The sequence below is a fragment of the Hetaerina americana genome, unplaced genomic scaffold (assembly GCF_022747635.1).
Source record: "Hetaerina americana unplaced genomic scaffold, ioHetAmer1.1.p SCAF_79, whole genome shotgun sequence".
Taxonomy (NCBI): domain Eukaryota; kingdom Metazoa; phylum Arthropoda; class Insecta; order Odonata; family Calopterygidae; genus Hetaerina; species Hetaerina americana.
Genome location: NW_027287416.1, coordinates 1,479,134 through 1,501,799, shown reverse-complemented (window position 1 = coordinate 1,501,799; position 22,666 = coordinate 1,479,134). Strand labels below are relative to the sequence as shown.

The following is a 22,666-nucleotide window of genomic DNA, read 5'->3' as shown; positions in this document are numbered from 1 at the left end:
ACAATTAATACCAGGGGTCAGGAACATCTTCCAAGCATTACCGACCGCCGGGCAAAACAGTGCTCTGCAAAACTACGCTCACGATTAAAAATGTAACCGGTTGATAAAATGAGACGCACATGTTCACTTGTAACATTGAAATATTTATTTTTGGTTGAATACATAATGGAATTTATTAATCCGCAGCTAGTGACAACGTGCAGAAAAGCATTATCCTCGTAGGTCCTCCGGTCTATTCCTCGGCGTGTCCTTCCGTAAGAACGGTACTACCAGGTGAGCGTTTTACAGTTAGATACTTTGAAGGAGTATATATCGATATTGATGGTTAAAACCCTCATGCTTATATTCGAGCAAGGATGAAAATTTTCCCTGAGACAAATATTACGGAATGGGTATCAAGGGATGAATATGAGAGGGTCACAGACTACTGGATGACAGTCCAGCAATTACAGTACAGCTTTGGATATATTAGTTAATGCGGAAATGGTTCTTGGGTTCTTTGTGTAAAGTAATTGGAGTTCTCTAGAAGGAAGGAGATGGGGATGGAGTTTCGGCTCTTGGCCCGCGGGCGCGGCGCTGACTGTGAAATTGCTATTGTTTGGCTTCGGCGTTTCTGGAATGACACTGCGGAAATATGGCAATTGTCCGATCATTTTTTGACAGGCACGTACACTCAACATCGCCATGTGAATGGAACATTTTCGTCTATTTTTAGACTATCATTTCCGGAAGCTTCTTTCGATGGGATCGCGACATACCATACGAGCGTTGATCTCAAGGAGTCATGACATGCCTGTGAAGTAATTCTGGGCTTCAATGATTCACTTAGGTAGCAGTGATCCTTAATATAGTATTATCGTTAGCAGTGATTTTAAATATTTGACTTATATATTTCAAGGAAAATCTAAGTAATCAAACATATGCTGAATTCATGGAAGTCAGGGTGAGCATGAGTACTTGGTATGAACAAAATCGCAGAAAATAGAAAGTTTAGGATGAGACGACAAGTTTTTCCTCATTTCGATTTTATTTCGTAGAAAAGTGTGGTTTCCTCTAAATAAGATGCGATGGAAGGTTTTAAGAGACTTCGCTTATCCTCGGAGACCAATCGATAGATAAACTTTGTCAAAAATTATTTTTTTGGCCGATGGCACAATGAGTTTAAACCCGAATGCGGGATTGGTGTGATGTCCACAAAACTAGATGATAACGCGCCACAGTCTAATAGTTAAGTTTTTGGAAGGTAAGATTCAGTCTGAGGGATATTAACAGTGATTTTATTAAACGATTAGACGAAAAAGGTTATCGAAAATAGATATTCATGCTTAATTATTGTATTAAATAATGTTAAGGATCAATTATGGCCGTTGGAAGAGCAGTGTTCATTCATTGGATCGACATTTAAGATTGACGATCTTCTGCTCCGAAGCCCACCATACATTTTTTCCGCTCAAACATGATTTAAAATCCAAATCGAAGTCGGAGAAAGCAATGACCGCAATTTATTACCATGTTCTAATAATACTTTTCCATGTAATATTTTTCTTATAATTTTTAATAGGATGGCAAATTTTTAATGATATATTTTTACTGTGTAAAAGGTGAAAAGAATCAAAAGTGTTTGCTCTGGTGCTCACAAGATTGATGACTGACATTCCTTGATTACCTTTTAGGAATTATTCATCTCTTTGTTAGTACGAAGAAACTAAAATTAATATTGGAATGGCTATCTGTCTCATCAATGCAAAGGCTCGTAAGGTCGATATTCAAGAGAATTTATGGTTTAAAAAAATAAGAATCTTACGACTTGCAACTAATTAGCATGTGCTCGTTCCAAAAAATGCTGAAGTGAATTAAGTCGTTACTACTTTAAGGTTATGACTTATTGTGGAAATGAATTGACCCATCGATTCTGCTTTATCGCAAAAGTTTATTATGTCTGACTGTAAAACTTTTTCAACATTGATATGACTTTTTTAGCTCCATCAAACTTATTCGTTTTCAATACACATTTATTACGTTGCTTCACTACCGCATGATTACATCACTTATAATGTGGGATGGTTATGTTGTGTTGCGGCAATGGGATGCAGAAGACATTGCTCAGCGAATGCCATATTGCGAAAAAATAGTGACGCTTTGTTCAGTATGCGCTTCGGTTTTACACACGTGCATTTTAAAACAAAGTAGCATTGTGCATCTACACGCAGTAAGTACCCTAAAAGATATTTGATTCCGTGAGGTATTTTGTTGGTCTCTTCCCGAAAATTTCGTTAATGATAATGTTGTTATAATATTACAACTTCATGAAGTGTGTTGTAGTTTATATTTCATTCCTATTTAAAAAATTAAATCCAAACTATACAATATACAAATGGCATAGTTTTGAGGCAATTTGTAACAAGCAGGTGCTCTGCATCTGAGAGAAGAGTTTTCGATTAAAATATTCTTGGTGGTAAAATACAATCTTAGTGGTGCAATGTTTTTAATATTTCAGAATAAAGTAACTATAGAAATAGCAAAATAATGTATCCACACCAACACAGAAGCCGTATAGCAATATTTATGTGGAATAAGTTTTTGCTTTTCCCGCACGAGCGCTCGTTAAATTTCAACTTTTCACAGCAACGCGACTATTTCCTTGTGAGTACAGAGGAATGAAAAGTTGAAAGAAATCTGGCACACATTTTGTAGAAATATACTCTGGCTAACCAGTGAAAATATTTAACGCGTGTGAATCAATCATTAAAATCTCTTCCCCCAAAATTTTGATACCTCATTTTACTGGAGTTTGTACAAGACAAGCTCTATCTTCATAATTATCAAGCCTAGGAGTTAATGCATGGTTGGTCAGCTAACAATCGACTTGAGGTATCTATAAGCGGAATATATTATTTAGCAGAAATAAAGGCTCTTGTGTCTCTGTAGACTGCAATGACCTTACCAAATTTAATTTTCTTCGCGAAAACCACGATAAAATTTTTAATGAAAACCAATAAAACACACATTAGCACAAAGAAAAATTTCATTGAAGTCCAAAACTCAATTTTTTCTTCGCCCTATTTCCCGAGTACCGGCGAAATTTATCTGGATTGTTTACTTAAAGCATCAAAGATGTAGTTATATTTTTTTCTAGCAACATTTTTATGGTTTTCTTCCTCTGGCCGAAAATGACAAGTTGTGACGGTATTCTTAATCATTTTCTTACATTTGATGCTTACTTCAACTCCCACTTTCGTACAGAAAAATATAGCTTTTCCAAAAGCTACATTTTGCAGCCTCATTTTTTGAATTTAGACCTCTTGCATTTCACAACAAGACTTTAAGCCAACATTATCTGTTGATGTGCTGCCATGAGTTTCGAAACTATTCCCTGCAATCCCTTTCACAAATAACATCCAAAATCATTACTAATTATCGGCGGTCTTAAATGGAAAGCATATATCCTTGCAGTAAGAATATGTATATTTTTTCTTCGCTCAAAAATATCTCCAGGAGACTGGTTTTGAATTCTTAATACTGGCGTGGTTTTTGCGACCTATGGAGGCAATTTGGGATTGAACCCGACAAACCCAACCTTGAGCTTCGTCTAGAAACACAGTCGTGTTAGGAGCTGATGTGAAGGTTTTTTAGTGTCATTTGTTTGAGAAATCAAATTTGCCCATTTTTGCATGAAATACATTGTTATTTATAAGTGTGGCCCTAAAAGAATTAAATTCGCTATTTTTGGTAACAGCCATAAAATCGTATCGTTGGAATCTTAGGCTTGGTTGTCCAGGAGTATTTGCAATTAAGCCCGATGTCCTCCTGTACTACTACTGCTCTACCCACTAGTCCTCGACAATCTATATTGGATCACTGTATGATTACAGCAGATATTTCTACTAAGATTTATGTTTAGATAAATATTGCTAACAAACTATGTGTACTGAACAAACATGTGCATATTACGTGTATAAGCATAAGGATTGAATTTGGCTCGATTACTTGAGAGTTAGCAAGTAGCGTTCATCCCGAAAAAGGCGAAATTCCAACGTATCCAAGTTAGCACTAGGATTCAACAAAAGATTGGAGATCGTGCCAAATGACAACAAACATAAAGAAGAAATTTATAAGAGAAAATGAACAAGGTTTGGAGGCATATTAAGCATATGAAACATATTACGCAGAAAGATGATTCAGATTTGGACATGAGTAAGGCAGCAATATATCCAATAGATCGGAACCATTTTGGAGCGCTTAACAGGATCAAAGAGAGAACTATGGTAATGTAATTATTCGAACGAGAATGAAATCAACGAGAGTCTCTAGAGAAAGGAGGGCATTACTAACCAAAATTAAGATGTCATTGCGAAGTCTCGTACATCATATCAGCCCAGAAGACACTTCATGTATTTAGGCAGTCAATTGGACAACGATAAACCATAAATTTAATATAATTGAAACATTAATATTTTATAAGAGGAGGGAATTAATGGCAGTATACGGAGTAAATATGAAGACGAGTGATCATAGGAAACTCGGATATGCAACCTGTAGATGTAAGATACCGATACTTAATTTTTGGGGAAAGAGATTAACTCTTATTTGAATATTGAATGGCACTTTGATGTTAAAGGCCTTCACAGATGGAAGAATGTTATTTTGTAAATGACCAAGGGTATTACGTAGGATTTTAGTTGACATTTAATTCGACATCTACATCTACCCCTCAAGCCACCACATGGGCGTGTGGCGAGGGATGTTTGGTCACCAGGATGAGAACATGATTGACCATAAAAATTTTGACGATCAGAAAAAGGAATTAAACGCATGGTCAAAGATGTTTATTTGTGTGGGGGTACCTCAGCAGTCCGCTAAGATGTTTAATATTTTTTAGCTACCGTGCGAATATTAACTCAAATCTGCCCACTGTTATTCTTGTGCTTCTGCAGAAAGCGGACGGGCACGACACCACTGGCATTCGGATTACCAAACGAAATTGCCATTTCAATTATACCATTTCCCAATACATTCGAAGTTAGAACGCCGAAATATTGAGCTTTTGCCGATACTGTTAAAAATAAAACCATTTTGAGGAGCATTTTCTCATAATTTACATTATTTGAGAGCACCATGACAGGAATCTGGATTGAATTATTGTTTTTGAAAAAAATACTCAAAGCATCATTCGCTACTTAAAATAACATGAATATTATTTGGTGACTATTGGTTATCAGTTCATAATTCACTGCTAATAAATTGTAACGTCACGGGATGTCTCTTTTCAGTTGTGATTTTCAACTATATGTGGAGGGAGTCGCAAAAGTGGTGGGGAATTCATGAAATCAGTTAGGCCAGCGGATGGGTAAGCTTTAATTTGTCAGTTTTCCAGCGAGTCAAGGTGTTGAAAGCTTTGCTGAATGCATTGGAAAGTCTGTGTGATAAGGTAGGGATGAAAATCAGGGTAAACAAACCCAAGGCTGTGTGGTTTCCGAGAAAATGGAAAGCTTATTTGAATATTAAAACAGGAGCTCAAAATCTGAAGCAGGTGGAACAGTTCACCTATCTCGGAAGTGTTTTGGATCAAAGTGATCAAAGTAGTAGGGAAATAAGAAGAAGAAACATTCTAGGCAAGGAAGATTTCACAAGAAGGAGGTAATTGATGACAGGGAGGTGTAGTAAGGATTTAAGAAAATTACATATTAATCATCCGGTGGAAACTCTCTCCCACCCCGTCCTCTGTTGTTTACCTTATGGAATCGATGGTAATAGAACAATTGTTTAAAAAATGCCTGGAGTTGGCAGAAGTAAAAATTTCATGTAATCAATTTTGATGAAACTTATATAATATATTTCGAATTGAAAATAAAGCCTAAAGCAAATATGCTGAATCCCATTAGTCTTCATTGTGGTAGCTTTTGGACTCTGATACGTGTATCTCCGGGCCTAGGATTTGCCAAATCGATATCAAATAGTCATTTCATTAGTAGAATGAATGAAATATTTCATCAAAGGAGCAGTGTTTGTTGAACGATGTTAAAAAGTTTTTAATTTAAAAATGTCGATAAAACCCTCATTTGAAATTTCTCACAAAATATTTTAATACTTTTATATATACTTTACACCTTGACCTTAACTAGTTTTTGCTGGCTCAAATTCTAAATTTCCAGTCGAAACGATGCCATTTACAGCTTTCGAAAGATTCATAAGTACGCAATAAGCAATGAAGATACCGTATGACCGTATAATCAATTCCCTTTATTGAGTTCTTCACGCATTAATCATCAGTTAGGGATATTAATTAATCAATAATAAATGTCAGAATTGGAATTATAAATTTAGTAGGTCAAGAAGCTGGAAATGACCTCTGCAATCAAATATTGATGCGTGTATCTACAAGGGATTAATTAACGTGTCCCCAAAAGTTTTCCAGTACGAGTAAAATGATCTTATAGAGAACTATCAGTTCCTTGCCAAGCAATTGTCATTTATCAGACACACACGAACTAAATATTCTTCATATCATGCCAATGACAGTGTCCTCAATGAAGACTTGATTTTATTGTTTCTACAGGTATAACCTTCAAATAAGGTTTTCATGGTATTATGAATTTTGACGATGTTTAAGAATAATTACCCCGAAATGCCATCAAATTAGTATTTCCGGGAAAAATAAATAACTGGTTCTTCTAACACGGAACTTAGTAGTTATCCTTAATTTTCATGGTCACCCTACAGCGAATGCCCCCGTACATTTGACATACGGTATCACACGTATTCTTGTTAGTGCATTCGACTGTGAGTTTTAATTTTACCTTGGTGAATTGACAGCCTTGTGAACTGAAGGTCATCGATACCAGTTAAAGGTTCATGAATTAACACTCTCTTCAATGTTACCTGTTTTATGATAATGACCACGATAAAACACTCTCGATACTGGTAATCAAGAGATATATGTAATTGACATGGATAGCAGAAAGACGAATACTGCTTAAAAGAACAAAGGTTACCAGAATTTTAGAAATACGTTAAAAATGAAATCATAAATTTTAATGGTCATACTCGTGCCTGCCCATCTGGTTGTCTTCAAGCAAGTTAATTTGAATGTAAAGTTTTAAAAAGCCTTTGTCATCGACTTTTAATATATTTAGATGCTTGAAATAAAATTGCTCTTTAAAATAATCATTAAATATGTTAATGAAAATGTGACTTATTGAACGAAATATTTTCAATGACAGAGTTCACTGAAAGAGCATTACATTTTCCAATACTTTTGAACGAAACTCCTCGAATCATCATCAGTAAAACTGCAGCCTAATTAATTTTGGTTTCAAAATACAAAACTGATGAGCTTTGTTTGGTAGGTTGAAATGTTTTCACAAAATTGAAAGTCATGTTTTTCAATTTAAAGAGTTCAACCAAAAAAAAGTAAAGGTTATTTTCAAATTGCCTCACTCCCCACAAACCCATCTGAAGACTCGAACCTTTGAGTGTAGCGAAACATTGTCCAACACGTTGTGGGATACAATGACGAAATCACTCTATTATCATTCGAAATAAATTTAATTCAATTTAATGGCAGATTTTCCACGGTAAAAAGAAAATTGCGAAAATTTCAGGGAGCGAACCCATCTTTGCAAAACCAAAACAATAGACGCTCAATCACACACGAAACAAGAGTCGTCTACCATTTCCCTCTCGTTGGCCGAGAGCAGAGGAGAAGTTTCGGCGCGGAAGTCTCTCTCCGCCTCCCGCCAATGAATAGTAACGTCGACGACAGATTTTTACGGTGATTGAGGTGCTGCACGTGGTGGTATTAGTTGTTCTGTACATTATTGGCAGTAAATCGACATTTCATATTACGAAAGTAAAATACGTTATGTTAAGGCCCCCGTGACTTTTGTCCGTTAATAATTCCCTTAAGTCTCGATGACCCAAATGATGTAATTTCCAGTTTTCACGAAAAAAATGCTCACTTATTACGATAGTTATTCTGTGACATTACAGCCACTCAGGGAAAATGCCGTTGATTTTCTGAACATTCATGGAAACCACTTTCGGGTATGGAACTGGTCCGGGGAACCACTTCGTACCGACGTAGTTCCCACCTCATCTCTCTCTCTCCCCCTCCCCCATGACTCCCGCCGAACTCCCATTTACTCCTCCGACTCTCCATCTCGGCGAACAACATTGGGACGGGCCCACCCCCGGCCATATACACGAAACCCTCGCACCCCTCCTCTCCGTCAACCCCTTCCCTCTCCTTGTCCTCCTCCTCCGCCCCCCGAGGTCTCGAACCCCTTCACGACGACCCGTTCTCCTTACCCCACTATTCAATCGCCACCGTCTCCATCCTTCGCCGCCGGGACTCCTTCCCCAACCGCCCGCCAACCCTACGTTTACGCAGTGCTCTCCCATAGACACCCTTGCGCCATCCCCACCACCCCCCCAACCCAACGTCGGTACCTCCCTCTCCCTCACCCCCTCTATCCCTCCCCCACGCGGGCGCCCATCCATTCTCCCGCCACCTTCCCGCCGTTCGCTTTTACTTTCATCAACCGCACTCCGCGTCCACATCAACTTCAATCGGCTGCTCCCGCCCGCAGCGGACGTCCTCATCCGTAGCGCCTGCGGACGACGAACCAAAGACAGCCGAGGCCACCCTCCCGCCCGCCTGACAAACGGAGACACCCCTGCTAGCAGACGAACAACACCGGCGAACACCGACTCAAAGGGACTTTACTCTCTTCGAACCCTCTCGGAAGGGAACGTGAACGTGCCCAGCGTCCTCGAGAACACAGTTGCCAGACTCTCGCGCTCCACGGCTCAAGAAGGAAACACCTGCCCGCTGGACTTTTTCGAGTTTGCCGACCGAAGAGGAAACACGATTTGCGGATTATTTTGAGTTCACCGTCGTCAACTCCGTCGTGTGAGTACATGCAAGCCCTGACCAAACACCGCAAATCCCATGCCGGAAGATGATGGTGCGGTGATTAGGTTGGTTATTCCGCGGTAGTGGTGGTGCACTCTCGATCTTTGCGGACCATAGATGAGGAAATTCTGGTCTTCCGGGGATGGCGCTTTGGGGTGAGGATAGTCCGAATTCCAGTCATTGGCTGTTACGGCTGGGTGGGATGGCTTTGAGGAGATCCTGGACTGGGGCGGTGGTCCCGGAACGGGAGGGAGACGCGTGCGAATTAGGGATTCGATGAACGGTCGGTGGTGGCGGCGGTGACGGGCGTAACTCGTCCCGCGCGGCAGTGTCCCAACCAACCGTTCCGCCGAAGCGGGCACGTCACCGCGAAAATCACAATCCGAGCGTGCCCGCGTTAACTCGAGTGATGCGAAATAAAAAGAAAAAGAAGGGAAGGCGGACGTTGTTCCCCTTTCCGCCCCCACCCCCTCCCACTCAGAAGCCATCCCTTCGCCGAAATACCCAACCCCATGCCCACTCTCGCGGCGTGGAGCGAGAGAGAGAGATAAGACGCGGAGACGGGACTGCGACGGGACATAATGGAAGAGACGAGAGATGGGAAGTGGACGGAAGTCTCACTTTTTTTAAAATCCCCTTCCGTCCTTTCGCGATGTCAATCTCTTTTCTTCCTGGTTCCCACCGTCGTGGAGTGTTTCCATTGAGTTCCACGGGGAGGGAGGGGCAGGGCGGGGTGGTGCGAAATTGTTTAATTTACTTTCGTCTCTTTCGTTAGTGAATCTATTCCCACGACCGAGTCTGGCCCGTGAGCAAATGGGATCGAACCCGGGAACGGATGGCAGAAAGTCCTCACGCTCTTTCTCTCTCTCTTTATCTATCTATCTCTCTCACCCACCTCCAATGGTCGTAACGGCTAAGCGACCGTAGAGCTACCAAGCCAATCTCCCCCGCTGACTTTCACCCGGGGAAGAGATATTCCACGCGGCCGAGATTAAGGGCGAGAGGGAGTAGTAGTGCTGGTTGGCGAGGGGAGAGGGAATGGAGGAAGGAGGAAGAGGTTGGGAAAGGTTGTAAGCACTGCTCCCGAGACAAGTGCCCCCGAGCGTGCTCGAGGAATGCCACGAAGAATGTAAGCCGCACACACACGTTCCATCTGACGAGTAATCGCATGCCGCCGCCGTCTAGAATTTTGGCAGACCCCTTTATTTTGTTTTTACCTTTGCCTCGGTGGGCTATCTACGGGAGGATCTTTCCGCGGTGGAGTAGCTGCAGTCGGTATTCACTCGTAAGAATTCGGAGCTGTTAAAACTGTATATCTCTTATAATTATCGCTAGCATGATAATTCTCTCTCTCTCTCTCTCTCTAATCTCTCATGCTAATGACCGACATGTGATTTTTCTCAGAGACCATTCGTCAATCTCCTTGCAAAGTCGCTAACGTTTCTGAACGGTACGCATGACCAGAGGCTGACATTATGTAAAACATAATCGTAATTATTATTGTAGATGTGTTTTCTTAAACGACAATTTTCCACGGAGCTCAAATGAGCATTTCGGTTGACCAATCGAAACAGACGCCCGCTTCATTTTTTCCATCCCTTCTATCACTTCTACCAATGAAGCCAAGCTCATTAAGTTTTTAGGATTATTATTTTAAAAACAATATTCTTAGCGTCCAAATCTCATAGGATATTATAGCATGCGTTTTAACTGTTTGATAAAGTCTAATATGAAAGTCGCTATCGTATGGTTCCAAACCGTAACGAATTTTGAAATTTGCAAGTTTAAACTGAATGGGATACATTTTAAGGGGTTTTTTTGTTAACAGTATTGATGGAGATTGTAAACGAGCAATGTGACTCCAAGAATAATATTGAGACGTTGCATAACTTGAGGGTGGGAGGAAGTTTCAGAGCTCAGACCACCGCGAAGACTAGCGATGCGAGTTGATTAAGGCCATTCTCAACACATGCAAGGACCTTTCAGGTTTCTTTCAGAAATTAACCTTTCTCTTTTCTATTTTTGATGATCCATGAAAAACACATGAACCTTAGAATACCTACAACAATAGTGCGGGCTAATGCCAGTTCTATTGTTATTTAGAGAGCCCAGACAAATATTTCTTTTGATTTTTCGAATTCTTTCAAGTTCCTATGGACGGTAAAAAGGTGCGGAAATCGTACATTTATCGCTTCAAGCGAGATTCCTTCGCACGCGATTGCCTTGTCGTCTTCAAATTTAACAAGGTTTCCCAAACGGGCCACGTGACTCCTCTCCCGGTGGCACCGGAAGGTTCACGGGGGGAGATGAGGTGGGGTCGAGTTCGATCCCTGCGCCGGCCGACACTCGTATCTTCCCGGGGTCCTTTGCCGCAGCCGTAGCTAAATATCCACCCATCCACCTGCGTTGCTTTCCAACTCACTTTCGCCGCGCCGTGTTCGTTCGCTAACTGGGGTCCCGCGGATTTCCTAAGGCTTCGTTGTCGTCCGCCGAGAATGCAATTCAAGCACTCCCGCAAACACTTCAGCTGACTCGGGAAAATTCCACGGCGCGATTCCGATCTACGTTTATTTTTTGCTGTCAGCTCAGATAGCAAACTATAGGTGAATTAATGAGGCAGAAACAATATTATGCATTCAGGCGCCAAAAAGGAGGGGAGGAGAGGGGGGCGAAGGGGGACGATGGTACCACCCTGTATCTCCGACCGTCGAACGATATTGGCCAAGTATTTAAGAAACAAAGTACAAAAATATGACTTCTTTGAAGATTTATTTATTTTTAATATCAGCCTTGCAATTTAAAAAGTACTATGTAAGCATCTTCGCGTAACTATTTTGGCGAATAAAAACTGCGCTAAAATAAATTAATAAAATATCTCGCGGTGCCATGCGAATAAATTGCTTTTGGATCAAAATATTTGGATTTAAAAAGTAATTTCTGTTTTATTGAACGATAGCAATGATAATTTTATATCCTTCGGAGCTGAATAAGTAATGCTTTCGCTAGAATTGTTGGAGCTGGATCTGGGCTTCTACTGGGCTAGAGCTCTTCTGCAGCACATAAGAAACACTATGGTCTAATTATTCTTCACACCTGTTGGCTTGTCACACCGCACAATCTTAACTCAAACGTGATTTTCAAGTGCGCAGGAGAAGAAAGTGTGTCCGCTAATTGCTTCAATATTGAGGTGATTCTAATCCTAATTTAGAAACTGTACCTTGAAAACGTGGATACAATTGCTGTTTCTATTAGTACGTCTTTTCCTTTTCGCATTCCTATTTTAGTGAGATCAAACGTTCTGTTATTCCATTTCGCTCCAACTGCATAAAAATTCTGCCATTTCCTTTTCAATAATGTCAAACAGGTGGTAAAAGCCTTAGAAACATTGTACAGTTTTCTTTGTGGGGGAATACTTTAGTCTATTTCGTAAAAAAATGAGAATTGAATCTTAAATATAATATATCCCCTAACTAGGCAATCAAACACTTTGGAAAAAATCGGAATGTTTAATTAACCTAGGAGCATTCTGTTATTTTTCGCATTTACATATCCAAGCGAAAAAAAATGTCGTTACTATAGGAACCTGATGATATGTAATTTGTTTGAAATTTTATAACCGTGACATGCGATTGATGGACAACGGAGCTGGATATTGGGCAAGAGTGGTTATGTTAAGGGGAGGCGGATACCTCTCGCAAAAGAAAAGGTCAACCGACTCAAGTCTCACGTGTGACTCAAAGTGTGATAAAAAGATGAAAAAAGTGGGCTTGTTAGGCAAATTTCTGGAAGTTATTTGTGAGCAAGACAGAGAGTTCACATTAGAAAAAAATAGCCGTAATAAAGACACACACTTGGGCATCATTTAAGAAAAGATAATCGAGACTGGTGAAAGGTGTTTGAATTCAAAAGTCAAGTCACATGAGAGTTATCTATCATAATTATTACCAAGGTTTTAGTCGCAAAGGCATATCGAAATTGAATTCCAAACACGCAAACGCTACAATCAGATGGCTAGCTCTTGATTCCCTTAATTATCCTACAAGAACGTTTTCCAGAGCAAAACAATTTTTGACTGGACGAAAAAACCTGTTTGTATTAATAATGAAGATATGGAGCGTAATACGTCTTTCGATGGTATTTGCAGCCAGGAGTAATTTAGGCATGACTGAATTGCCATTACCAGTTTTGATGGTATTTTTCACGATAATGAGCCATCAGACAAAACCACATCCACGAGTGCCAATAAAACGGAATCTCATTGGACGACAAAGTAATAGTTTATGCCGGCTATTTGATTTACTAAAAAGATAAATCTAGGCCCTTATGACTAGCAACATACTTATCAAGCGACTTTCCTGCAAATCGTACTACTATGCTCTTTTGATTTGTGAACCAAATGGAGATGTATCATCGTGTGGTATTGAGGTATAACGTAAAACTGAAAGCGTAAAAGAAGTTACACTTGTCGCACCATTCACTTTTTGAAGCACCCCCATCCAAAATTAATGTTAATTACAAACGCTATACCAAGCCCGGGAAACTTGAGAACAATTAATACAGTGAGACAATTACCAATCCCGCATTTAATAAAATTCGTTCTACATCAAAGAAGGCAGTGGATGTTATAAATGTTTCCTAGAATATTTATCTAAAAGTTACAATTCACAGGTATTTTTTCATCGTTTTTAACCTGGAATTCTGAGGTCAGCGACCGAAAACAGGTGTCTTATTTTGCCACATTTTTGTTTTTTCCAATATTATTTCCGGGAAAAAAGAAATAAATGAATATTTTTCAGAAAATAAACAATGCATACTTGATTATCACTAAGATTTCGTCATCGGCATTGAAAAAAACATCGCGAAGAACGTGTTCACTTCTGAATGGATTTTCTTTGGCTTTACACCAGCCTTTAGACTAAGTTTTTAAATAATAATCAGCAATAAAATGCGAACTTAATTTGATCCGGGTGGCGCAGTGAATGCGTTCGTTCCATTTTTATTTAAATTGCGATTCCACCGCCACGTGTCTTAAGGTGCATGCAGTGACTTTTAGGTAGGATGAGGTGATTTCCTCACCTTGTAATACTGCCATTCACCCCAATCCACCGGCGCCTCTCAAAACTACTTTCCAAAATTGGCAGGGACGGATGAAAAGTTGTTTCAGTGTTCATATTTCTAGTAACTTACAACTAAAATTGATAATTTATTTTTCTGTCAACTTTTTAATGTCAATGTTTTTTTTTAAATTTTCAAAAGGAGAATTCGAAAAGATTAAATGAAAATCACCTGATTTAAAGGGGATCCCCATCAGAATGATCTTCAGATGGTTATTATGTGAGTAATAAGAACGTAAAGAACTTTTGCTAGACAATTTCTTTCCACGTAATTTGCAGAAACCAAACTCTTCGTCAGCTTCAATAATGACAGATGGTTAAACAGAAGAGAACCCTTCAAAAATATATAATTAATGAGTGGAACGGGAGGCACACGAATTAAAATGCCTATGTAATGTATGCATATTAGATTATGACTGATATAGCTCAAAGCACTACATACTTGTTCAATTTTCAGCGCAAGTTCTTTTGGACTGACGGTAAACGCAATCGCGAATGGGGAGGAGAATAGTAGGGTTTGTGAAGCAAAAGCCGATGAAGGATGAGGCAGATATGCAGTCCTTATTATCAACACACATGCAGTATTTACCATTCATTCAGTCAAAAGACCCACATATTACACTGTATTTCCATTTTGCCTTAAGGTTGGAAACCCTATATAGTCGCGAGAGTAGGATTGCTTCCAAAACTAGCCGAAAATCGTGTAATTCAAGATTAATTTGAAAATGTGTGTTTTCACTATTTACTAAGGAAAATATTGCATTCCAGCTAGCTAACTTCTGGATTTTTGCATTAATACATAATATTTTTCCAAGCTTTCCATCAGTGACTTACTGCATTTGATGGACCAAAGTGATTGATATGTTGTAAGCTTGACAACTTAGAAGTTACCAATGTGATCACGGCGGTTTTTCGTCTTCAACCTTTGCGTTTCAAGGAAGCAATTCGGTTAGATTTTTGATAGAATAGATTCACCAATTGTGATAACTTACTGGAAGGTTTTTTTTTTAAATTTTATCCGTAATCTCAGCTAAACCCTAAAATTTCTAAGAATATTCTCATAAAAAATGTAAATACTCAGATTTTCTCAACATTTCACATCACATTCCATAACACGGCGGCGGTATATGTCGGCGTATTGTATTTATTTTCTTTGCTTAGTCTGAAATTGACTGAATTTCCTCTATTGCAGTTGTGTGTAGGTGATAATATTTTTTATCATTATTGCTTTAGATGGATGCTCAAAAAAATTCTATTTGCAATTCCTTCACTTTGTTAAACAAGTCCCCATCCACTGGAATAAAAATAAACGCATAACGTTAAAACAACAATATATACGTTAACTCACGAGGTTAGACCGGCGCCGGCAGTAGACAGGCACCTAACTAAAATCCGACGGAATTGTTGCTTTCCAAGCCAGCGGATATTGATGGTACCAGATCGCAGAATAAAATAAACATTTTATGAATCGAAATTCAAATACGGATATTACTTTACTTTCCCGTACGTAATCATGAAAAAATAAAATTTTTTGGAGAGAAAGTCGATCGCAATTATTCGGCGGAATGATATGAAATAATTGACTCAATTATCATTTTTCATTCTTCATAAAATTTAAACTAATCACTAATACTGATTAAATATGAGCAACATAATTGTGCATGACGATTGGCAATTCATTCATGTTAAGCAATAATATTCTTTAAAACATAACCATTTTATAGAGAAAATAATACGCAGACGACATATTTTGCTATATGCCTCAGTGCGATTGACGTGGAAGGGATAACCTTGGTTGAGCGACAGTACCAGATTGACAAATAGGTATGGAGAGAAGTGAATGGGAAAAAATATTTAGAATTGGAGCGCTTGTTTACATTGATACCTGGTATGTTTGTTAGTGTCATCAGAAATGAGAACTTTTACTTATTCGTAAAATTGAGGAAAAAATTCTCCACTTGCAATAGTAGTACATGACAAAATTAACCAGGCAACACTTCAAATTAAAGATAATAAATTTTCTGCTGACTTTTTTTCTCACTATAGCGATGAAGATACGATGTACATAGACGCATATTCTTTTTAACAGGCCAAATTCAAAGGCACAGGGCATATATGTTGGTCATTTCAGAGAGAAATTTCTTCCATCGCTTCGATTTATCAATTAAAGACTATAAACATTAGAGTGGTAATTTTTGTCAAAGGCAAAGTAAGAGAAATACCAACATTAAGTTATTAAAACAGTTATGGAACTTAAGGATCTGTAAGTCAAGAGACAGTTCATTATTATGTGGGCTGGAAGACTGCTAGATATAAATTTTAGTGTTGTCATATCCTGGTGATGGTGATGATGCTGTTAAATACTTGTTTATTATTTTTCTCCTCATTTTCATAATTCTTTGATGACGGTGGATGTTTAAACAAATAATATATGCGTTTGTTCACGAAAGAGCATATCAAATGATCCTATTTAAAACTCATAATTTATTGTTTTTAGAGATATTAATAATGAATTCCAGTTCAGTAACCTTTTCATTTGAACGAGTGTGATTACTTATCATGTGGCAACACTACTAGCGAGCACACGACAATTGGATAGTTGCACAATCCTCATCGTCACGGTAGTGAAAGTAACATAAGCAGGCAAGTCTTTGTCGTGTTGACCTCGATATTAAATCATCCTGCATTAAATTGGAAGATAATTGTAGTGGTCAGCAACAAATATCTTTTTACGCACCTTTACATCGCATTAATTTCAAATTAAAAAATTGAAAATACAATCATACAAAAATATACCATACAAAATGTGATATGACATCAGCGATTTATACTTATCACTGGGAATTGCATTGATGCCTATTACTAGGACTCCGAGGCTTGTTTCATTACGGTTTTGGAAAAATGATAAGCATTATAAATTGAATGAAACAGTATAATAAAAAAATGGTAGTTAGAAAATATTATTGATTAAACCAAACAAACCTCTCATAATGTATTACATTATTTAAGGTGGTATACTATATAAATATTTTCAACATAATAGTGATGATGAAAGACACGCATAATAATTAGATAGATTTTTTGTCAATTCATCTGTATTCTTCAGCATCATAGCGTGAGCAGCACCTGCTGTGATCCCATAATGCGTAGAAATTACCGTTCGCAATGTCTTTGACCATTCTTGACAAGAAGTTATGGTTTACCATTCATGAGTTGTACCATATATTATAATTGCAAAACGACATGAAGAAGATCAAATAAAAATTTTTAGGTATTTTAAATATAAGTAATGAGTGTTGTGCAAAATAAAGGATTGGTCGGAAGGGAATAAGAAATTTATCCGAGTCTCCGACTGTCCAGGTGAGGCTAACGGATGGAGACTCGGGGTGACCTTTGTTGGGCCTGGGGGTAAGACAGGGCTGCTTATTAATACCAGTAAATTTCAATATGTGTGCTGAGGAAACGACAAGAGAGGCATAGGACGTACTAGATGAAGGAACGAAAGTATGTGGGGAACTGATTAAATGTGACATTTGTGGATGATTGAGCTGTAGTTGGTCAATCAGCCTAAGGAGTGTAATTAATGCTGAGAGCATTGCAGAAGCAGTATGGTAATGAATGAGAACTATAATGTATTTCTCCGGAAATAGGAAGCGTAAGATACACTCTTAAGTTTTGATGTGTAAAATAAAACAGATGGAATAGTGTACCTATCCAGGAATATTTTGGACAAAGATGGTCATAAGTAGGAATGGAACATAAGAGGAAGAATAACGTTAGGGAAGGAAGCATTTACAAGGTGGAAGGAATTGATGATCACCGCATAGAATGAGAATGTTAAGAAAAGATAAATCAAAACTGATACGTAACTTAGTTTTGTACCTCGCGGCAACTAACTTGGTCGTTGAGATAAGACGATGGACGTTGAATGGTGGCTAATAAGAAGAGAATTTAGAGTAAGAGAAGAAAGGAAAATTTAAAAATAAATGGAAAACGTACGAGAAGTGCTAGGTAGGGGAGGAGGGGAGGCCGTTTGGAAAAGTGAGTGAAAGTGGATGTCAGGTGTATTGATTGGTAATGAAATTTTGAACAATTCGATAGAAGGGAGAATTTTACGCAAGCAAGGTAGGGGGAGAAAAAGAGTTGGAGGGAGGGAGAGGGTTGTAACGAAGGGAGTCAGAATTATTTGGGACGGAGGATGGATTTAGTTGTACCGTGAGTCAAGGAAGTCGCGTTATGTGAGGCCTAGTTACACTTGTGCAGTAGTATGTCAATCCATCACTTATCTTAACCGGTGGACTGCAATCAATAATTAAAAACTATATAAAATAGAAATTGGAATTATATGTTACTAACAGCATCATGGAGTTGGCTTATGGAAAACAAGGTTGGTGTTCATATACCATAGGCGATCTAGAACGAAGTTAGGCTGTTCATCTGAACATGCAAATTTATTTCAATTTTATTATTTATTTATTTTAATACGACAAAATACGATTAAAAAGCTACGATCACATCGAATAATTAACGCCTTTTTGCCAACACTCGTTTGAGTATCTTCCATAAAACATGAATAATTGTAGACTAACATAAAGGAGGCAGTAATTCAATATTTGTCGCTATACGAGACTCAGGAGAATAAATTATTCAGGTTCTGTTTATCATTATACTCGGAAGATTCTTTTGCGTATCTTGGCCGATATTATTTTTGATACTTTCAAACGTGTTAATACATTTTAAATACGTTTTATACGTGAATTTTGTTTAGAAAACGTTAAAAATTTTCTTATTCCATTGAAATCTTGAATTGATCCACACACGGTTTATCAACATGATTTTTATCTCATCGTCTGATAAGAGTTGTCAAATTTCAAATTCAGTCATTGAAATAATAATAATTTGTATCCTTTCTTTGAGTTCAGGCATATGATCTAAATATAGTGTTCAATGGTAAACGGTGATTACCTTGTACACTTTTCTTATGCATCACAATTAAACCATGCCAGAAAATCTGTAACAATGTATTCATATGGAATTATTGCAGAGCAATTTTATGTTAGTTGAAATTTACAAACGTCTCATTAGATAACGTAGAAATTACTGTATGTCAGTCTTTCAGATAGTAAGAGCGCACCTGGTATCCCACCCCCATACGATAGTTCAAATACATCAGTATGAAAAGGGAATATAATAACTGGAAGACAACAGCAAGTGTTTGTTTAACTTAATTTATGCTGCAGATTAAATAGAATCGTAAAAATCCTTCGTCATATACAAATTTTATTATCTATTTCGTTGCATGGAAAAGTATGTTGGCAGTTGAACGACTTTGCCAGCGAAGAAACATCATGACAATGTTGCTGTCAGTCTGTACCACTTCATAATAGATTAGCGGACGGATTCCAACGTATAATGTTTACTTTAAATGCTTGCTGCATGCATCTCGCAATTTTCTTTGCCTCCAATTTTAGATAATGATTTCAAATTTTATTAAATTATAACATGATGCCAAAACAAAATTACTAAGATTCTGTTACAATAAACCTCTCCAACATTCTTTGCATGCATTTTGAATTGTATTTAGCGAAATATCTTAAAAGGCTATATTTTTTAAACAATTAACTCATACTTAATAGTTATTGGGGTAAAACGGAGGTAATTGACATGTATGTCCAAATGTGGCGTGCACGAGAAAACGATTTTTAAGAATGTTATACCAAAATGCCTTTCACCCCTTAAAAGTTAGATGAAAATTTTGAAAATGCGCGAAAATATAGGTCTTTAGTAAAAAAAATATATTGCCTTAACTCCCACCGATTTCCAATTGGTTATTCAATTAGTCGAGACTGTAAACACTGATACTTAATAAAACTCCTAAGTGCAGAGTATGTGCGCAACAGTTTCAAAGTACTGACTAAATTAACTGTAGAATTAATATAGAGGTGCTAGACACCCCTAATATTTTAACGACATGTTTAAAGAAGTACAAAATAACTGATGGTAATGAAGAATCAAACTTTGAGGAAATGTAAATAACTGAATTTATCTACGTCCGCAAGTGATTTCTTAGGATGTCAGTATCGTATTTTTTTCATATTACTGACTCCTCATTACGACTTTGGATTAATTTCTTAGCAAGCATTGATTTTTCCGTGTTTATGCTACTTCAAACTTCGAGGAGGAGCCTTTCCGAAGAGAAATATCCTGGTAATTTTGAGGTACGCTCAACCGCCTTTGATACAATGCTAGGATTGACTTACTCTTCACCAATCTTATCGAATCCTATATTTCCGTGGACCTTTCTAAAACTGGACCAACTCCTGATAAAGATAAAATACGTTGCGGTGGTGCTCCATCACGATGCTTTACGCGCGGAACGACCCGGATTTTAAAGGTTACATTTCGTGGCTTCGCTCCCGAGTCGTGATATTACGCCAAGTACACGATTTGCTTTCGAATCACCAGACTCGCCTCCCCGTTTCGGCCGAAACCAGCTCCGGGCATGAGTAACCGCTACCTCCAAACAAATTGTTTTCCATAAGTCCTTGTGCAACACGAAAGCAAGGATCTCGTTTCATCTCGTTCATATTTAGGGTTTCCCCACCTTTCTACCGACTATCAAAGGAGGGGTTCTTATCATTAAATGAAGAAATAGTAATGTCACGTTCACCAGCGAAATGTTCAATTTAAAGAGGTTTCAATTAAGAAATGGACAAACTTGGTCCTTTTAAAGACGGTTATGACGAGCTTAAAATTTAATCCAGAATGGAAGATCCGTCTTACATCATCTATTTACTTTCCGTCTGTCACAACAATGCCTATGCAATTTGTCCTGTTCTCCCCGTCTAATAAACTCCGTTCCATTTTACCGTGATGAAACACAATAAAGAAAATGGAATCTTGTCGAAATATATGTGTTGAAATATTGTTCCATTAATATGAGACGTGAGAAAAATAGGTATTGGGTTTCATTTTCAGCAAATGGACTGGCAGCTTGGAGTCATCATTCGATTTTAAAAACGTAACTATATTCTTGACTTGAGCTAACAATGGCTCCAAATTTCATTTAATACTACTATTTACTATTGCATGCTGTGTTAGAGTATCATCATGACACATAATTAATTAGATTTAACTTATATAGATTTATTTGAGTATCAGGTCACGAAAAAGATTTAAAATTCATTTAATTTATATTTCCTCATTATACATTTCTTTACGGTTACCGAATTCAAGAAGTTTGAGGAAGGAATGACATGAAAACTTTCTAACTGTCAAAGAGCGACTCTGAGACTGTGGTGGACTGCTCTTTCATATTCAAATGTTGCCAAGTGGACAAACAAGTTTAAGTTTGGCTGGGGCAGCTTAAGTGAAGTTCCGAGAAGTGGTCGGTCAAAATGAGTCATTGTCCCAAAAATTATTGCAAAAGTCTATAAAATGGTCATGGAGGATCGCCCTTGTTGAGCATGAGGGAGGGGGGGGGGAGAATAAAGAGAGAATGAATTGAAAAAAGTAGTTTTTAAAATTAATTTATTTTTGTTTTCGGAAAAATGGCATTAAAAAATATTTTTAAGGAACCAAATGAAAGAAATATATCGTGTTGAAGAGAGGAAAAAGGAAGGAGCCAATTTTCACGCATCATATACTCTGCTAGTTCCACCACTGCCACAGGTGCATGAAGTTGGTGAACACATTTTTGATTTTTGGAATGTGGAGTCTGAGACTCAATGAGAATGGATATGCATTTTTGAAAGTGAACTTGATAGCATATGCACAGAGACGTTTTTATAATTTCCATTTGGTTTTTCCAGTAATTTTTCGATCGCTGCCAATTGCAAATAAAATTTCATTACTCCAAATAATCTCTCCAAATAAATGATAATTTTATGAGTGTAACTTGATTGATTCGATCACGATTTCGTTACGATCGTGGTGTATCAGAGACTTTTAACGGCGCTCCGTGGGTTTGAAGTTCAGAAGGTCACATGGCGACAACAATCTAATTTTTAAATGAAATTAACTATTAAGAGCCACGAGTTAATTACAGTTAAAACTCTTAGATTGCAAAATAAATGCCAATATTTTAAAAGGTTTATTAATAAGTTCACGTTCTCGTGCTTTGAACATAGGAACGAAGGTTTTAAAATTTTTAAAATTTTCTTACGGAATGCCTTGAGAGTTCAGGAAGGCAATTTAATCTGAAGGTCAGAGATCTAGATGGAAGAGATTATTGAAGCTGAGCAGGACCTGATTAGCTTAATGGGATATTTTATTTAAGCTTATGTTCAATTATTACGTTATCAATTCTAGGATCAAAGCCCTTCCATGTGCAACGAGTACTATTTTAAATAAATAAAGAATTTCAGCATCTAACATTAAAATTTAGTTTAAAATGTCTTCAGCATACTTTTACAACGTGATAACATATTAAAGGTAAAAATAAGAAAGATTTTAAAATCAGGAGTGGTGGTCAAGTGGGAAGTGTATTCATGAAGTAATAAATTCCAATCCCGTGCGTTCCTTTATAATATTCCCGCCTAAAAACCTTATCGGTGCGACTACCTGGTTACTAGAACTTCTTGGAAAACCAAATGGTGGCATAAGTAAAAGGAGGACCCCGTACTCGGAATTTGTGGAA

The 22,666-nt window shown here is 37.8% G+C and overlaps 1 protein-coding gene across 3 annotated transcripts in view; it reads left to right on the top strand.

The window, feature by feature from the left end:
• The window catches only part of sit (stuck in traffic), a 103,343-nt gene that overhangs the window by 25,241 nt on the left and 55,436 nt on the right, over positions 1 to 22,666 (top strand). The window contains exon 1 of one of the 3 annotated variants that reach the window (XM_071596227.1): positions 8,544 to 8,911. The exons of the other annotated variants lie outside the window; for them this stretch is intronic. The gene's annotated coding sequence lies outside the window, so the exon portion shown is untranslated. Of the gene's footprint in view, positions 1 to 8,543; positions 8,912 to 22,666 lie in introns of those variants that run through there. 3 annotated transcript variants of the gene reach the window in all.